The sequence below is a fragment of the Cebus imitator genome, unplaced genomic scaffold (assembly GCF_001604975.1).
Source record: "Cebus imitator isolate Cc_AM_T3 unplaced genomic scaffold, Cebus_imitator-1.0 Scaffold57, whole genome shotgun sequence".
Classification (NCBI taxonomy): Eukaryota; Metazoa; Chordata; class Mammalia; order Primates; family Cebidae; genus Cebus; species Cebus imitator.
The window spans coordinates 7909776-7930874 of record NW_016107372.1 but is presented as its reverse complement, the minus strand read 5'-3'; positions in this window follow the sequence as shown (position 1 = coordinate 7930874).

The window sequence follows — 21099 nt, the reverse complement described above, 5'->3', positions numbered from 1 at the left end:
CTCTGCCCCTCTGAGAGGTTCTGGGAGGAGGAGATGCGGTGCTCCAAAGAATGCTGCATTGTGTAACTGCACCATGAAATCTGGCACAGCAGCCCATCGCCTGCCCCCAGATCAACCCCTTAGGAATGTGGACAGGCAGAACCAAGACAGATGGAGCAGATGCTGGAACGAGGAGTTAAGATTAAAGGCATTTTTGTAGCATAGAAAAATAGAAAAATGTTGAAATGCAAAACATATACACAGATCATTTTTTCCAAACTCAAGACCAGAACATGCGGTCTAATCCACTCATTCTGATAACAGGAAGAAGTATCTGAAATTAGGACTTTCCCAGGGAGTCCTGTTTAGGAGGCCATTGTGCATGTAGGTTACAGAGAAAAGGGAAGCAAAATGTCAGGTAGTGAATCCTGTGTGCATGTCATGTGGTACTTCTAAAACATTAATGGATCCACAGATTGCTGGGAATGGTGTTAAAATGTAGGTTTTCACTTCAGAGGCCTGGGGTAGTGCCTGAGATGGTGCATTTCTAACAAGCCCCCTGGTGATGCTAGTGATGCTGGTGATGCTGGTCTGAGAACCACTCTTGGAACTAAAGCCTTTGGGCTTATTCCATACTCATAGTTGTACCCCTAACATCTAGCAGGGAATACAACTAACAACAATTTGGTAAACTAAGTTCCAGGCACTTTAAATGCATGCACAGTTATTTAATTTTTCAGGAATATGATACATAGGTGTTATTATTCTGGTTTTCAAATGGGTAGATGTAAGTTCAAACATTTAGTCATCAAAATCTGTGTGAGTGATTTTAAAGATAGCTGGACTTCCCTGGAATCCTAGATTCAAAACTTGTCAATGCAAAATGTTGCATTCTTTCCAACCAATTCCTAAAGTGGTATAGGTAAAGTATTGTGCTTGGGAATATGGACCCTAGATCGAGTGAGCCTGGGTCTGGATTCATATTCCAACCCTCACTAGCTGTGCAACTTGACCAAGTTCATGATCCACAATGAGGCTCACTTTACTATATGATATGGGAATCATAGCAGTTTTCACTTCACAGGATGGTTATGAAAATTAAATGACTTATGGTTAGTAAAGCACCTAAAAGTGTGCCCATGACAGACACGGAGTACATGGTAGGTATAGAAGAAAGCTACTGCCCAGAGGCTGACATTTACAATGCTTTAAAGATCATAATTTTTCTCTGAAATGTGCCTTGGAAGTTCTTGTGGCTTGTGGTTATTGAGTGAATGTGTTCTATAAGAAAACTGCATCTTTCTCTATTCTGGGAATATTTTATTTTACTTTATGAAAAATACTATAAGCTAGCTTTTTTCAATAGATATTTATAAATGTGCTCAGAACAAGGTTAAAGAGGTATTGTCAAAGCTGAGATTAAAAAATATATCTTACAGAACCCCTTTTTGAGAACATAGTCCTTACTACTTAAGGATCTCTACAATACTTTTTTAAATTTTTTTTTTTTTTTTTTTTTTTTTTTTTTTTTTTTTTTTAGAACAAGTGGAACATACTAAGTTATCTCTTCTAAGTCTTTTGTCTCTGGCAAGAGTCACATTGTATATTTCCACCCACTGATTTTTAATTATGTGCAGAGAACAATGATTCACCCCAATCAACATTTTCATATTATTAAAATATCTCCCTTAATCCCCAACACAATTTTCAAAACATGTGAGTGTATGAGAACAAAGGCATCACACTGTCTTTGCTGAATCATTTTCTGTCTCTCTCTCTCTCTCTGCCCATATTCCCTCTTATTTGCAACTTACCAGACAGCAAGAAGACAAATGATATTCCTGGTTAATTAATCAAATTCAATCCATTGTCATTTAGTAATATCCACCACTGGTTACAAAGTAGCCACATTTGGGCCATTTAGTTGGCCTTTCAATTGTAATTTAGCTATGTGCAAAGAATGACATTAAATCTCTTTAACCCTAAGATTTTCATTTAATCTAATGAAGCGTGGCCTCATTTGGATACTATTATGTTATTCTCAAGGTACCGTGAGTATGTATGATAAGGAGCTGGATGATCCAAAATAGCACTGACCACTGGGCTCGAATCCTCTGATGTCCAGGCTTTGAAAATGGAAACAAGTCAAAAGAAAGGTTTCCAAAGGAGCGCAGCACACTGGCTTCCTTAATTTAGCCATCCAGGACCAGGGGGAAATTGTCTTTCTGCCTCCTGCTGCTGATCAGCTTATGCCCCAGGCTTAGGGGCTTTTAAATATTTTAACACTCCACTTTTAGCTGCCAGCCTTGCAGACTTTTAATAGAAAGTTAAAGTTAACAATTAATTAGCACAGACACACAGGCCTGAGAGGCATTTGGACTAGCCTGAAAGAAAAGCAGCTGGAAGCAAGCAAAACATGTGAAAACTAGACTCTGGTGTGACCAGCACATTTCCATTTCATGGGCCTTTGATTCCTTCTCTCTTTGTGATAGAGTTTTGGCAAATGTAGGAAGGATGAGCTTGTGTTCTCTCTTTCCCCTTCCTTCCCTCCCTTTTTCTTTACTTTTTCGCTCCTTTTCTCTCTCTCTCTCTTTCCTCTTTCTTTCTAAATTAAAAAAAAGGTGTGTTTTTTATTTTCTTAGTGAGATGTTTAGGCTGCTAAACATACCAGACTAAGAGTTGAACAGAATTGGATTTTCCATCAACATTCTATGTAATCCTAAGCAAATCACTTTTTGGGGCCAAGATATTTTAAATCTGAAAATGAGGCAGTTGGATTAGTCCCTGCGGTCTATTCTAACGCTTAAAGATTATTTATTTATTCAGAGCAAGCTGGGCACAAGGACAAAATGTGATATATTAATACTGTATAGGAACCATATTAAATAGGCCATGAAAATCTACCAAAGGAAAAGTAAGTTCTGTTGTCCAAGCTTAAATACTGCCATAGACAGGATCATTGAGGAGTATAGCCGAATTGATTAAAGGCTTGGACACATGCCCTAACGGAATTTGGGAACTCAGCCTAACAGCTATGGCTTTGCCTTGTGAGATCCAAAGTTAATATTAGCTCTAAGAACTGTCAATCGTTCATTCATCATTCACTAAAATTGATCAACCTCATTATGTGTGGGACTCTCTAATCTGTGCCAGAGACAAAGAGGTAAATAAAATATTATTATTAATGCATTTGTAGTATTTCTCAAGGAAATTTGGGTCAGAGTTGTTCTGAAAATGATCCTGACTCTTCTCTTTCTTTTAGTTTATATAACTCTACACTGTGAGAATAACACAATGTAGAACATGTGACAAGATTTTGTGCCCAAAATGTTTAGAACCAGAAAGATGAGCTATAACAGGGAAGATTAATTTTTTCCCTTTTTTATAACTTGCCAACACTTAGCAAACACAGTCATTCAATAACTAAAAATTTATTAACACTATGTTCCAGCTACTGTGCTGTGTATTCTAGGATTAATTTCTATTTTAATTGTTAATAAAGTACATTGAGGTATAGTAATTTACATATAATAATTGTTCATACTTTAAGTATAAGGTTAGATGAGATTTGAGATATGTGTACACCATGTAGCCACCAACCCAACCCAATATAGACTATTTATATTACCCAGAGAGTTCCCCATTATCCTTGGCAATTAATTACCACCTCCACACCCTTTCCCCTGTCCCAAGCCCTATTAATCTAATTTCTATCACTATAGATGACTTTCATCTACCCTAGTACTTCTGATATAATTTGGACGTTCGTCTCCTCCAAATCTCATATTGAAACATAATCCCCAAATTTGCAGGTGGAGCTGAGCTCATGCAAGGTGTTTGGGTCATGGGGGCAGATTCCTCATGAATGGCTGGGAGCCCTCCCTATGGTAATGAGTTCTTGGTCTGTTAGATCACACAGGAGCTAGTTTTTAAAAGAGTCTGTCACCTCCTCCCCTCTCTCTTGCTCCGTCTCTCACCATGGAATATGCTGGCTCCCATTTTGCCTTCCTACGTGGTTGAAAGCTTCCTGGGGCCCTAACCAGAAGCAGAAGCTGATGCCGTGCTTCTTGTACAGCCTGAGCCAAATAAAACTCTTCTCTTCTTTATAAACTACCAGCCACAGGTATTACTTTATAGCCGGGCAAAATGGACTAACACACTTCTTAAAAATGAAATCATGCGGTATGTACACTTCACTGGCTTCTTCAGTTCAACATGTCTGTAAAATGCATCCATGTTGTTCCATATATCAGTAATTTGATTTTTTTTATTGCTGAGAAGTAGTCTGTTATATGAATATACCACAATTAGTCTATTTGCTCATCTGTTGAACTTTTGGGTTGGTTTCAATTTAGGACTATAATAAATAAAATTACAATAAACATGCATCTGTAAGTCTTCTTGTGGAGGTATTTTCATTTCTCTCGGGTAAATGCCTTGAAGTAGAAATGCCAGGTCTTAGGACAGCATATGTGAACTTTGTAAGAAATAGATTACAGTTCTCTAAATGTAGTTTTATTATTATGCTGCCGTCATCAATAAGATTTCCATATGTTTCACCTCTTTACCCTTTGATATTTGTTGTTCATATTTTAAAATTTAGCTGTTGTAATGTGTGTGTGATATCCTTATTGTGGTTTTAATGTGCACTTTTTCCAATAACTAATGAAACTGAGAATCTTTTTTTTTTTTTTTTTTTTTTTTTTTTAGAAAAGTTTGAATCTGTCACCCATGCTGGAAGGCACTGGCGCAATCTCAGCTCACTGTAACCGTCACTTCTGGAGTTCAAACATTCTCGTGTCTCAGCCCCTCAAGTAGCTTGGATTACAGGCATTCACCACCATGCCCAGCTAATTTTTTGTATTTTTAGTAGAGACGGGGTTTTGCATGTTGGCCAGGCTGGTCTCAATCTCCTGACCTCAAGTGATCTTCCTGCCTTGGCCTCCCAAAGTTCTGTGATTACAGGCGTGAGCCACCACGTGCGGCCATTGAGCATCTTTTTGTGCACTTTGTTAACCATTCATATATTTTGTGAAGACTTTATTCACCAAACAGACCCTTGAATTGTAAGAGTCCTCAGTATATTCTGGATACAGGTGTTTGTGAGATGCATGCATTGAAAATGTTTTCTTTTAATTTGTGTCTTGCCTTTTCATTTTTAATCGTCTTTCAATGATCAATTTTACTAAGACAAAGTCCAATTCTTCTGTTTAGTGCAGTTATTGTCTGTTTATACCTACCTTTACTAAGATTTCAGGAGTTTTCTTCTATTTTCTTTTTGAAGCTTTATTTTATAAGTTTTATAATTTTAGCTTTTACTTCTAGGTATATGATTCAGCTTGAATTAACTGTTGGGTATGGAATAGAGGTTGCAGCTCTTATTTTCCCTGGTGAGTACTTAGCTGTTGCTTCACAATTTGTTGGAGAGATTTTTTTCTTTCCCTATTGAATTGCTTTGACAATTTTGTTAAAATCAATTTATCATATATTTCTGGCCTCTTGATTTTGTTCCATTGATCTAATTGTAAAACTCTTTATGTGAATACCACACTGTCTTGACTACTGAAGACTAGTAAGTCTTAAAAGTCTCCAAAGTTGAAGTTCTCCAACTTGATTTTTTTTTTTTCAGAATTGTGGCTATGCTAGAGCTTCTGCATTTCCACATTTTAATAAAATTGGCTGAGATGCTAATTGGGATTGTGCAACATGTGTAGATCAATTTACAGAAAAAGGATACTTAGCAGTATTGAGTGCTCAAATATATGAAATTGGTATAGCTCTCTTGTTATGATACAATGTTTATTAAATGAGCAAATATCCTTATGCTTTTCCTAAGTTTAGTAAGAAAGCATTTAATATAGCATAATTAAATAGGATATTATGTGTATATATCTCATAAATAAACTTTTGATCAATTTTATTGTTCTTTTCAAAGAACAAACAGTTGTTTTGGTTGATTTTTCTCCTTTTTTGGGTCTTTTCTCTATTTGATTAATTATTGCTCTTATATTTATTATTTCCTTCTTTCTGTGTACTTTGGGTTTAATTTACTCTTCTTTGTCTTGCTTCGTGAGGTAGAAATTTAAATTATTGTTGTTAAAAAATTGTCTAGTATAGGCAATTAAAACTATAGATTTTCATCTAATTACAGTTTTAGCAACATCCCACAAATTTTGAATACTGTGCATTTATTTTATTTTAATTACAATACCTTAAAATTTCCATTGTGATTTCTACTTTCAGTTACGAGTTATTTATATATATATGGAATGTTTCTAGGTTACCTTTTGTTTCTGATATAATTTTACTATGGTCAGATAATATTTCACGTTTTTATAGACTAATTTTGTGATCCATAAAGACTCTATGAAGATACTGTATGCACTTAGAAAGATGCTTATTCTGAAGTTGTGAGCATAGTGTGCTAGAAATGTTAATTAAATCATCTATTAAGTCTTTATTTATGACTTCTATATCCTTAGCTATTTTATAAATATTTACTAAAAGAGGATGGTTAAAATCTTCAATCATGATTGTGGATTTACCTATTCATATATTTTCTGTCAGTTTTTCTTTATGTATTTTGACAACTCTTATGGGCATATCCACTTAAGATTGTTTTATTTTTCCTTCTATCATTACATGTCTCGTAGTAATGCCACTTTTCTTGAAGTCTACTTCGTCTGATACTAATATAGCCATATCTGCTTACTTTCAAATGCTCATTATATGCATGGCCTATCTCTTTTCATCCTTGTTCTTTTAACTCCTCTGTGTCATTACATTTAAGGAGTATCTTGTGTAGCTACATATATATGGGTCTTATTTTTTATCCAATATGACTATCTCTTTCTTTTCATTAAAATATGTAGCATATATATATATATATTATATAATTATTGATATTATTGAATTTAAATTCACCCTATTGCTATTTGTTTCTAATTTGTTCCGTCTGTTTATTTTGTTATTGTTCTGTTATATATTGTTTATATATATAGTTTTTGTTTTATGTTCTGTTTCATTGTTACCCTTTTCCTTACCTTATTTGGGTCAATCAAGTTTTTAATTATTCTACTTGATTCTTTTATTAGATTTTAAACTCATGTGTTTTGGGGGATACAGGGTTGTCACCTTAGGGACTATAACATGCATTCTTCACTTAACAAAATATACTTGCAATTAATACTTTTCTAATCAAAATTCACTCTTTATACTTCACAGTACTCTTACCACTACTCAATAACAATTTTATAATAGTGAAATTCCATTTATTCCTTTCTTTCTGCAAATGTGATATTATATTTTACTTCCCTTCCTACAATGACACGATCTTTTCATTTTGGACAGGCATTTTTCTTTTAAGGAAATGAATAGGAGACTTTAAGTCTAGTCTTTCATGCCAACCCATTTATTTACTGCTTGTTGTGTTCTTCATTATTTCCTCTATATGTGGTTTTTACATAAGGCATCTGAAACAGTTTACAACTCTGTCCTCACCTAAATCTCATGTTCAGTTATAAACCCCAATGTTGCAGGTGAGGCCTGGTGGGAGGTGATTCAATAATGGGGGCAGATTTCTCATGAATGGTTTAGCACTATCCCCTTGGTGCTGTCATTATGATAGTGGGTGGGTTCTTGTGAGATTTAGCGGTTTAAAAGTATGTAGCACCCCCCACCTTGCTCTCTTGCTACTGTCGCTGCCACGTATGACATGCCTGCTCCCGCCTTGCCTTCCACCGTGATTAGAAGCTTCCCAAGGCCTCCCCAGAAGCAGAAGTCACTGTGCTTCCTGTACAGCCCGCAGAGCCATGAGCCAAAAAAACTTAAACTTCTCTACTTTATAAATTACCTATTCTCAGGTATTTTTTTATAGCAATGCGAGAACCAACTAAAACAGCGTCATATTTTTACAGCCTGAAAATATTCTTAACTATTTTGTGTAGTGCAAGTGTGTTTGTGACAAGTTCTCTCAGCTTTTGTTTATCTGAAACCCAAGTATTTTACCTTGTACATAAATAATATTTCTCTGTGATACAGAAATCTAGATTGATATTTCTTTCTTTTGGTATTTTAAAGTTTTCATTTAATTTTCTTCTTTTATATTATTTCTGATAAAAAGTTGGCCTTAAGTACTACTTTGTCAAGATTTCTTTTCTGTACCATTCTCTTTATCCTCTCTTTTGAAACTCCAGTTATGCATATGTGAAACTAATTGATATTTTCCCACAAGTCACTGAGGCCTGAAATTTTTCTGTCATTTTTTTTTTTTTTTTGGCGGGAGCGCAGTGGCCTGATCTCAGCTCACTGCAACCTCCACCTCTAGGGTTCAAGCAGTTCTCATGCCTCAGCCTCCTGAGTAGCAGGGATTATAGGTACGTACCACCACAATCAGCTAATTTTTGTATTTTTAGTAGAGACAAGAGTTTCTTCATGTTGGCCAGGCTGGTCTGGAACTCCTGACTTCAAGTAACACTCCCGCCTTGGCCTCCCAAAGTGCTGGGATTACAGATGTAAACCACTGTACCAGGCCATGGCCAGCACATTTTTATTTCAATTCTTCTGCGTTTTTATCTCTGTTCTTCATATTGAAAAATGTCTATGGATCTGTTTTTAAGTTAATTGACTTTTTGTACTGTTTCTTCAATTTATTATTAAGGCTGTCCTTTAAATTTTTTATTTCATGTGTTAAACATTACAGTTCCAGAATTTGTATTTGGCTCTTTTGTTAGTTTCTATTCTATTTTCATATGGAGTTTCCAAATTTGTTCTTCCTAAAACCATAGGAAGGGGTGCTGTTCGGTTGCATGGAGAAGTTCCTTAGTGGTGATTCCTGAGATTTTGGTGCATCCATCACCCCAGCACTGTACACTGAACCCAATGTGTAGTCTTTTATCCCTCACTCCCCTCCCCGCTCCGAGTCCCCAAAATCCATTACATCATTCTTATGCCATTATGAAGCTTAGCTCCCACTTATAAGTGAGAACATATGATGTTTTATTTTCCATTCCTGACTTACTACACTTAGAATAATAGTCTCCAACTCCATCTGTGTTGCTGTGAATGCCATTATTTCATTTCTTTTTATGGCTGAGTAGTATTCCATTATACATATATATATATATATATATATATATATATATATATATATATATATATATATATATATATATACACACACATATATATACCACATTTTCTTTATCCACTTGTTGGTTAATAAGAATTTAGGCTTGTTCTATATTTTTGCAGTTGAGAGTTGTGCTGCTATAAACATGCACATGCAAGTGCCTTTTTCGTATAATGACTTCTTTTCCTCTGGGTAGGTACCCAGGAGTGGGATTGCTGGATCAAATGATAGTTCTACTTTTAGTCCTATACGGAATCACCATATTGTTTTCCACGGTGATTGTACCAGTTTACATTCCCACCAACAGTGTAAAAAGTGTTCCCTTTTACCACACCCACTCCAACATCTGTTATTTTTTAAATTTTAAATGATGGTGGTCACTCTTGCAGGAGTAAGGTAGCTTTTCATTGTGGTTTTGATTTGCATTTCCCTAAAAATTCGTGATGCTGAACATTTTTTTTCATATGTTTCCTGGCCATTGTTTAATTTTTTTTTAATTTCAGTAGGTATTAGGGGAAGCAGATGGTGTTTGGTTAAATGGATAAGTTCTTTGGTGGTGATTTCTGAGATTTGGTGCACTCATCACCCAAGCAGTGTACACTGTATCCAATGTATAGTCTTTTATCCCGGTCTCCCTCCCACCCTTTCCCCACAATCCCCAAAGTCCATAGTATCACTCTTATGCCTTTGTGTCCTCATAGCTTAACTCCTACTTTTGAGTGAGAATGTATGGTGTTTGGTTTTCTACTCCTGAGATATATCACTTAGAATAATGGTGTCTAATTCTATCCAGATTGCTGCAAATGCCATTATTTTGTTCTTTTTTAGGCTGAGTAGCCTTCCATTATACATATAGAATGTCCATTTTCTTTAACCATGCATGTGTCAGTGTCTTTCTTTGTATAATGACTTCTTTTCTTCTGAGTAAGATACCCAGAAGTGGGGTTGCTGAATCAAATGGTAGATCTACTTTTAGTTCTTTAAGGAACCTCCACACTGCTTTCCATAGTGTTTGCACTAGTTTTCATTCCCACCAACAGTGTAAAAATGTTCCCTTTTCACCACAACCATGCCAACATCTATTTTTTTATTTTTTGAGTATGGCCATTTTTACAGGAGTAAGGTGGTATTGAATTGTGGTTTTGATTTGCTTTCCCTGATAATTAGTGATGTTGAGCATTTTTAAAATATGTTTATTAACCATTTGTATATATTATTTGGAGAATTGTCTGTTCATATCCTTAACTCACTTTTTGATGGGATTATTTGTTTTTTTCATGCTGATTTGTTTAAATAATTTCTTGTAGATTCTCAATATTAGTTATTTGTCAGAAGTATAGATTGCAAAGATTTTCTCCCATTCGGTGGGTTGCCTGTTAACTCTGCTATTTATTTTGCCAGGCAGAAGCTTTTTAGTTTAATTAGATATCATCTATTTATCTTTGTTTTTGTTGATTTGCTTTTGGGTTCTTGGTCATGAAGTCTTTGCCTAAGCCAATGTCTAGAAGAATTTTTCTAGAATATTATCTTCTAGGATTCTTATGGTTACAGGGTCTTAGATTTAAGTCTTTGATCCATCTCAAGTTCATTTTTGTGTAATGTGAGAGATGAGGATCCAGTTTTATTCTTCTACATGAGGCTTGCCAAATATTTCATGCCACTTGTTGAATAGGGTATCCTTTCCCCACTTTATGTTTTTGTTTGCTTTGTCAAAGATCATTTGACATATTCTGTTCCATTGGTCCATATTCCTATTTTTAAGCCAGTACCATGCTGTTTTGGTGACTATGGCCTTATAGTATAGTTTGAAATCAGGTAATATGATGACTCCAGATTTGTTCTTTTTGCTGAGTCCTGCTTTGTCTCTGAGGGCCCTTTTTTTGGTTCCATGTGAATTTTAGTGTTGTTTTTTTCTAGTTCTGTGAAGACAGATGTGTATTATTTTAACGGAAATTGCATTGAATTTGTAGACTGCTTTTGGCAGTATGGTCATTTTCACAATATTGAGTCTACCCAGCCATGAGCGTAGGAGGTGTTTTCATTTGTTTGTGTCATCTATGATTTATTTCAACAGTGTTTTGTAGTTTTTCTTCTAGGGGTCTTTCACCTCCTTGGTTAAGTGTATTCCTAAGTATTATGTTTTTTGTAGCTATTGTAAAAGAGGTTGAGATCTTGATTTGATTCTCAGCTTAGTCACTGTTGGTTTATAACAGAGCTACTGATGTGTGCATATTAATTTTGTACCCTGAAACTTTACTGAATTCCTTTACCAAGTCTAGGAGCTTTTTGGATGAGTCTTTAGGGTTTTCTGCGTATACAGTCATGTCACTGGCAAATAGCAACAGTTTGACTTCCTCTTCACCAATTGGGATGCCCTTGATTTCTTTCTCTTGTCGGTGCTGGCTAGGACTTCCAGTACTATGTTGAGTAGGCATGGTGAAAGCGGACATCCTTGTCTTGTTCCAATTCTCAGGAAAAATGATTTCAACTTTTTCCCATTCAGTATGATGTTGGTTATGAGTGTCTCATAGATGGCTTTTATTACCTTAAGGTATGTTCCTTCTATGCTGATTTTGCTGAAGGTTTTCATCATAAAGCAATGCTTGATTTTGTCAAGTGCTTTTTCTTCATCTATTGAGACAATCATGTGATTTTTGTTTTTAATTCTGTTTGTATGGTGTATCACATTTATTGACTTGTGCATATTAAACTATCCCTGAATCCCTGGTATGAAATCGACTTGATTGTGGTGGATTATCTTTTTGATATGCTGTTGGATATGGTTAGCTAGTATTTTGTGGAGGATTCTTGCATCTATGTTCATCAGGGATTTTGGTCTGTAGTTTTCTTTTTTTGTTGTGTCCTTCCCTGGTTTTGATTATTAGAGTGATACTGGCTTCACAGAATGAATTAAGGAGGATTCCCTCTTTCTCTGTCTTTTGGAATACTGTCAATAGGTTTGGTAACAATTCTTCATTAAATGTCTGATAGAATTCAGTGGTGAATCTGTCTGGTGCTGGACTCTTTTTCTTGGTAGCTTTTTAATTACCATTTCAATCTTGCTGCTTTTTATTCATCTGTTCAGAGTTTCTATTTCTTCCTGGCTTTATCTAGGAGGGTTGTATATTTTTAGGAATTTTTTCCGTCTCCTCTGGGTTTTCTAGTTTATACACATAAAAGTGTTCATAGTAACCTTGAATGATCTTTTGTATTTCTGTGATATTGGCCGTAAAAGCTCCCCTTTCATTTCTAATTGAGTTTACTTGGTTCTTCTCTCTTCTTTTCTTGGCTTATTCTGCTAATGGTCTATCAACTGTATTTATCTTTTCAAAAAAAACAGCTTTTGGTTTTTCATTTATATTTTGTTTGTTTGTTTTTTTCAATTTCATTTAGTTCTGCTCTGATCTTCATTATGCCTTTTCTTCTTCCGGGTTTGGGTTGGGTTTGTTCTTGTTTCTCTAGTTTCGTGAAGTATGATCTTAGATGGTCTATGTGTGCTCTTAAAGACTTTTTGATATAGACATTTAATGCTATAAATTTTCTTCTTAGCACCGCTTTTGCTGTATCCCAGAGGTTTTGATAGTTTGTGTCACTATTATCATTCAGTTCAAAAAATTTTTAAATTCTCATCTTGATTTCTTTCTTGTCCCAATGATCACACAAAAGCAGGTTATTTAATGTCCATGTATTTGCATGGGTTTGGGTTTCTTTTGGAGTTGATTTCCTACTTTATTCTACTGTGGTCTGAGAGAATGTTTGATATAATTTTGAATTTTTTAAATGTACTGAGATGTATTTTGTGACCTATCATATGGACTATCTTAGATAATGTTCTGTGTGTTAATGAATAAAATGTATACTCTGCAGTTGTTTGGTAGAATGTTCTGTAGATATGTCAGTCCTTTTGTTCTAGTGTATAATTTAAATCCATTGTTTCTTTGTTGACTTTCTGTCTTGATGACCTGTCTAGTGCCGTCAGTGAAGGTTTGAAGTTCCCCATTATGATTGTGTTGCTGTCTATCTCATTTTTTGGTCCAATTGTTTTATAAATTTTTTTTCTTTTAAGTCATCAAACATACTTAAAATAACTGATACAAGCTTCCTATATCCTTATTCTAACAACTTTGTCATGCTGGGGTCTGTTTTTTAATTGACAGATTTATTTCTTGATTTTATGGCACTATTTCTAGTTCTTTGTATCTCTAATAATTTCTCATTGTAGTTTGGATATTACAGATGATATGTTATAAAGCATCTGGATTACAGGTTTTTTTTTTTTCCTTTAAAGGTTGTGTTTTATTTTGCCAAGAAGTGAACTTACTACTGGCAATATGAACCTGAAAAGGTTTAGTTTTACATTTTGTTTATCAGCGAATATTTATTAAATTAGGTTGATTTTCACTGTACCCACTCATTTCAAACTGAGGAAACTGAGACATTATAAAATTGAATGACTTATCTAAGACCACATCTAAAAATCTCAGTGTTCCTTCTATCATGTCTCTATTACATTCTCAATGAGACTTTTCCAGGCAATCCCATCTAAAACTTCAACAAACACCATCTAATATGGTTTGGCTGTGTCCCCATCCAAATCTTACCTTGAATTGTAATAATCCCCATATGCCCAGGGCAGGACCAGGTGGAGATAATTGAATCATGGGGTCAGTCTCTTCCATACTGTTCTTGTGGCGGTGAATAAATCTCATGAGAGCTGATGGTTTTATAAATGGGAGTTCCCCTGAACAAGCTCTCTTGCCTGCCACCAGGTGAGACATGACTTTGCTCCTCATTTGCGTTCTGCCATGATTGTGAGGACTCCCAGCCATGTGGAACTGTGAGTCAATTAAACCTCTTTCCTTTATAAGTTACTCAATCCTGGGTATGTTTTTATTAGCAGCCCATAAACAGACTAATACACCACCCCTTTACATTTCTTATTCCCTTTCTTTTTTATTTTTTACCATTCTCCATTATCTGATATGGAACGAGTTTTATGATACATGCTGAAAACATATACTATTGAAGCCACAATGAAACCAACCTTAAAGTCAGTCAGGAAATACATGACACATTACATACAAAACAGAGTATTTGATTTGAGGTCATCTCATTAGAAATAACATAAGAGGGAAAACAATAGAATGACAATTTTAAAACATTGAAAGAAAAAACATCAACCTAAAATTCTATATCCAGTAAAAATATCATTTGTATATGAAAGTTAAATACTTAGCTCTCAGATAAACAAAAACTGAGGAATTTGCTTCAAGTACACCGGCACTACACAAAATAATTAGAAAAAATTTTCAAGCTGCAAAATGATACCATATAAAAAACCAAATATACAGAAAATAATGGAGAATACAAGAAACAATAAGTAAACAGGCTAACAGAAGAGTCTAGCCTTTCTTTTCCTATTAGTTCCCTTAAAAGATAAATGTACCACCAAAGTATAAGCTCCACAAGGACAGAGATTTTCCTTATTTTCTCAATATCATCAGCATCTAAAACAATGTTGGGAAGGTCTTAGGTATTTAATAAATATTTGCTCATGAGTGAGCAAGTGAACTTATAAAATTAGTTTTGATCTTCGGTTCTCCTTAATTTGAAATAACTGGTAACTGGATTTCCTAAACTTTTTTGAACACAATTTTCTTTCTTTCTTTTTTTTTTTAACCAAAATATCAGGACCACCTTATATTCAAGATATATAACAAGCTTTACTCCAAAAACTTAATAATAATAAAATAAAAAGACAATGCGAATAATTTTGAATTTCATAGATAATTTCAAGTTGTTGGAATTACTATATTGTTGGAATTATTAATATTGGAAGTGTTTTGTTGAACACTATTTTCAAGAAATATAAATTGTCATTCAAGGAGAAAAGATTCAATGAAGAAAAACTGGAGGAAATACTAGGTACTAACCACCATTTCTTGGAGATTAATGATACAAATGAGCACATAACAGTTTTGAAAACCTTACAGTAAAGAAAACTTTTACTGTAAAGAGGAGTATGTAAAATTCTTTATCCCTGTGGAATTTATTCTTTAGAAGGAAGACAGAAAAAATTAGAAATGACTACACAAAACCAGTAGGACAAACCTAAAATGCAATTAAAAAAAGAAACAAGTATTTTATGAAATACCCCAAAAGAAGAGAAAGGAGTTGCACTAAGAGCGTTATATGGAGGATTCAAGAAACTAAATCATTTCTAGTTGGAGTAATTAGGGGAATTGATAGACAAAATGGTCTGTCAGCAGAGCCCGGAAGTTAGGTAGAATTTTAATAGGTATTAATTAATATTAATTACAGGATAGTGTGGAAATTAGCAAAGAGCATATTAGGCAGAAGAATCATATGAGTGATGCTATGAAGTCAGGAAAATATGTTAAGTTCAACAGAGTAGGGCACATGGTGAGAAATGAAGCTGGCTTGGGGACACATTGTGGAGGTTTTGAACATTAGTATTGATCCCTTGGGAGTACATCCCTTGGAGGCAATAGGAGCCACTGAAGATTCCTGTAAATTGAATTTTTAAGACTGGAACAGTGTGCTATTCATCTTTCTTTAAACAATTATGTCTCTCTTGTAGATTAATTTACCTCATTTACCAGTATCTGTTTTTCATATTTCTAGGAAAGTCTTCCATTACGTTACCCTGGGGGATAATGATAAGGCATGTAAGTGCATTCTTAAACTTTAATTTCCCCACATGAACAGTATACATGCATTCTGTTCATTGTGTATGTATTCATTTAAAATGTTTGCTCCATATTTTTTTACTTTCCTTTTTATTCCCCCTCCATCAACTAGTCTCATTCAAATACACACACTAGTTTGTTATTGTTTTAAACTAAAAAAAAGTGCCACCGTTTTAAGGTTTTCCAAATTTTTAATTGTATTTTTGTTCAGAGAAATTAAATCTAGATCTAACCTAACCCATAATTCAAGTCATTGATTAAATGACATACAGTGCTTCTTCCTCTGAGTCAATCAAATACTTACATACTGAGGTCTTTTCATAAGAGTATTTATTTTTTTTATAGGTTTAATATATGTATTAAAGTTTAGTGCTATGGTGCTTTTGGGGATACATCATTTCAGATAGTTTCAACCTGATATTCAAAAAGTATGATTTAAATAATCAATCATGTCTTTGGTCTAGTTGAAAATCACTTTGCGTGCACACCTATCTCTCTTTCTCTCATCAATTGTAGATAAACAAATGCATGCAGTGTAACTTTAAGGATGTTGACTGGGTTATTTGGGAAAATCTTTCATTCAAATATGATCTTAAGGCTGAGGCAATGGCTCACACCTGTAATCCCAGCACTTTGGGAGGCCAAGATGGGAGGATCACTTGAAGTCAGGAGTTCGAGACCAGCCTGACCAACATAGTAAAACCCATCTCTATTAAAAACACACAAAAAATTAGCCAGACGTGGAGGCACATCGCTGTAGTCCAAGCTACTCTGGAGGCTGAGGTAGGAGAATTGCTTGAATGCAGGAAGCAGAGGTTGCAGTGAGCTGAGATGGTGCCACTGCACTCCAGCCTGGGAGACAAAGCGAGACCTTGTCTCAAAAAAAAAGTGTATATATATATTATATATACATATATAATATATATACGTAAAGTGTATATATATACATATATATATATATATACTTAAAATTGACATTCAGAATGTCTCAAAATATCATTAAAATGTCTTGTAAGATTTTGGCTGTGTTGTTTTTGTATTAGTATCCATTGAAATGCCTAAGTTATGTAGAAGAAAAGCTTTAAAAACATTTTTTTTTTTTGCAGAAAATTTGACATTTAGGTTCTCAAGATATAGCAGCAAGTATGTATTTACTTGTATGACTTACTATACGTGAGTAAGCTAGACTAGCAAAATTAGATTATAGAGCTTTTACAATTTAGTAAAAATCAGATAATTTTGAAATTATATCATTTGTCTCACTCTCTCAAATCAACTGTTTTCATTTAGTGAACATAATGTTTACAAATAAATACATGACAATATATTTATTCAAATTTTGCACTGTGTATTTAATTTTTGTTATAGTAGCACTATAAAATCCCATTTTTATTCCCATCCATTTTATAGGGAAGTGGCCATAAGTATCTTTATTTGGTTTTGGGGTTTTTTGTACTTCAAAGGTAGTGTAAAGGAGCCCTTTGCTAATTTGAATAATCATTGTCATCATCACTTTGCAAGTATCCCTGAAAGCAATATTATTCAATTATAACTCTTTGATAAAATCCTTTAACAAAGATACTTACAAAAACTTAAAATATGGTGAACTCACAGAATGGCTGTCAGTTCTAATTCAAAAGCTTCAAGGGTGAGCTTTCTATCCAAAGCTTCTGTTGGTGGGAATATAGGCAGGTGAATCATTTGATGTCAGGAGTTCAAGACCAGTCTGGCCAACATGGAGAAACCTATCTCTACTAAAAATACATCAATTAGCTGGGTGTAGTGGCACGTGCCTATAATTCCAGCTACTTGGGAGGCTGAGGCAGGAGAATCAGTTGAACCTGGGAGGCAGAGGTTGCAGTGAGCCGAGATCACACCACTGTATTCCAGCCTGGTCAACAAGAGTGAAAAAAAAATAAGAAAAGAAAAGTATATTTTTCTGAAGGCTTACTTGAGTTTAATAATCCCAACACTGCATCATTAATATATAACCTAAGCAGTAGTTGATAGTCTGAATCAATCTGTAAATATTCTAGAAAATGCAATTCCAGGATGGGACATTTGCCATGTCAACAAGAGTTTTATGTTCATGTGTGGTGGATGAGCTATTGTTAAAAGGCAGCCTTTTATTTCTGCGACATATATTCATGTGTAACTTCAGCCTTTTCTTGGAGGAATACAAGGCAACAATGCTGTTATCAACATTTACCATACAGTGAAGCTCGTCTTCCATAAACCTTTTTGCTGCTGCTGGAGCTTTAGTTTTACCTTTATTTTATTTTGTTTTGTTTTTAAATAAACTTTATTTTTCACAGAAAAATTGACAAGAAAGTACAGAGAGTTCCCATAAATGTCCTGACCTTCATGAACTTTTAAAAATATGGCTTTAAAAAGAAATTTTTAGGCTGGTGCAGTGGCTCATGCCTGCAATCCTAGCACTTTTTGAGGCTGAGGTGGGTGGATCACCTGATATTGGAGGTTTGAGACCAGCCTGGCCAACACGGTGAAACACCGTCTCTACCAAAAATACAAAACTCAGCTGGGCATGGTGACATGTGCCTGTATTTCCAGCTACACGGGAGGCTGAGGCAGGAGAATCACTTGAACCCAGTAAGTGGAGGTTGCAGTGAGCCAAGATCAGGCACTGCACTCCAGCCTGGGTGACAGCAAGACTCTGTCTCAAAAAAAAATTAATTAATTAATTAATTTTTAAAGATGTAACTTTTATTTTTAGATACTGGGAACACATGAGCAGATTTGTTACATGGGAATATGGCATAATGGTGAGGCTTGGAGTATGGATCCCATCACTCTAGTAGAGAGCACAGTACCTGATAGGTAGTTTGTTTGTTTTTTAAAACTCACTCCTCCCTCCAACCTCTAGTAGTCTACAGTGGCTATTGTTACCATATTCATATTCATATATGTTCAGTGCTTAGCTTCCACTTATAAGTGAGAACATGTAGTATTTGTTTTTCTGTTTCTGTGTTTATTTGCTTAGGATTATGGTCTACAATTCCATGCATGTTGCTGCAAAGGACATTATTTCATTATTTTTGTGGCCGTGTGGTTATTCCATAGTGTATATGCACCACATTCTCTTTATCCAGGCTACCACTGATAGACACCTAGGTTGATTCCATGTTTTTGTGATTGTAAATAGCACAGCGATAAAGATATGATAGCATGTGTCTTTTGGTAGAAGGATTTTGACTTTAGTTTAATTTTAAGAAGTCTGCCTAATGCTCAGTAATGAAAATTTGTTCTTCAAAGTTTTTTTTGTTTGTTTTTTGAGACAGAATCTCTCCCAGGCTGGAGTGTAGTGGCATGATTTCAGCTCACTGCAACCTCTGCTTCCCAGGGACAAGAGATTCTCCTACCTCATCTTCCTGAGTAGCTGGGATTATAGGCACGTGCCACCATGCCCGGCTAATTTTTGGGTATTTTTAGTACAGATGGGGTTTCACCATGTTGGTCAGGCTGGTCTTGAACTCCTGACCTCATGATAAACCCACCTCGGCCTCCCAAAGTGCTGGGATTACAGGTGTGAGCCACCATGCCTGGCCTCCAAGTTTTAAAGTTGTATGTGTACATTTACATCTATAATCCACTTTGAGTTAATTTTTGCATAACATGTGAGGTTTAAGTCAGGGTTATTTTGCCTTTAATGTCCAATTATTCCAATACCAATTGTTGAACAGATTATCTTTTCTCCATTGAGTTGCTTTTGCATCTTTGTCAAGCACCAGTTGGCTGTACTTAAGTGAATCTATCCAGGATTCTCCTATTCTATTCTATTCTATTCTATTCTATTCTATTCTATTCTATTCCATTCCATTCTATTGATTTATGTGTGTTCCTCTGTCAATACCACACTGTCTCAACTACTATAACTGTAGAAAGAAGCCTTAAAATTTGGAAGTGTGATTCTTCCAACCATGTTCTTATTTTTCAAATTTGTTTTGTTTATTCTTGTTCCTTTGCATTACACATGTAAATTGGAATCATTTTATCTATATCTACAAAGAACCGTGCTGGAATAGTGATAGAAACTGCATTAAATCCCTAGATCAGTTTGAGAAGACTTGACATCTTTACTGTATTGAGTCTTCCAGTTCATGAGCCCAGTACATCGTTCCATTTATTTAGATCTTTTTTTTTTATTTCTTTGATTATTATATGTAGTTTTCAGCATACAAATCCTGTATGTATTTTAATAGATTTGTACCTAAGTGTTTTATTTTAGAGCAATTATACACTGCATTATGTTTTAAATGTGTTTCCCATTATTAATTTGTCACATATAGAAATATGATTTGATTTTCTTTGCTGTTGACTGTGTACCCTGCAATCTCACTACACTCACTGACTTGTTCTAGAAGTTTTCCTATAGATTTCTTACGATTTTCTTTGAAGAAAGCTAAGTCAGCTGCAAAGAGAAATAATTTAATTTCTTCCCAACCTGTATGACTTTTATTTCCTTGCCTTGCCTCCATAGACTTAATTAAACAAACAGTAAATATGTTTACTGAGTCTTGAAATGAGCAAGACACTAACCTAAGTAATGGGCTGAGAAAGATTAAAAACATTCGGTTGCTGCTCTGAAGTAGCTAATAATATTAGAAAGGGTCATAAATGTGCAGAGCTTAATACAATGTTTTCCATAAAAGTGTTAAAATAGAATGCTCTAACTAACATAAATAGAAATGCATGGGACCAATTATTTTGAGGAAATCAAGGAGGCTTTACTGAGGAGTTAATATTTGAAGGGTGCACAAAAAGTGTGGATGTGGGAAACTGAAATGTGCATTAAAGGGACTGGGAGAAATATAGGTTGGGAGGAGGGGAAATGGGGAAAGGAAATGGTGAGAAACAGGACTAAAGAAATAAATTTAAATGAATATTTGAGGAGCCATTTGTGGAGGATAAATGCATTTTAGAATGTAACACCAGAGTGCAAACACATCACATTCTTTTATTTCTATATAAAATAAAATCAGCCTGCACTGTGGCTCACTCCTGTAATCCCAGCATTTTGGGAGTTTGAGGCAGGCAGATCACCTGAGGTCAGGAGTTCGAGACCAGCCTGGCCAACATGGTGAAACCTCTTCTCTACTAAAAATACAAAAATTAGCCGAGCGTGGTGGTACACACCTGTAATCTCAGCTACTCAGGAGGCTGAGGCAGGAGAATCTTTTGAACCCAGGAGGCAGAGGTTGCAGTGAGCCAAGATCTTGGCATTGCACTCCAGCCTGGACAACAAGAGTGAAACTCTGTCTC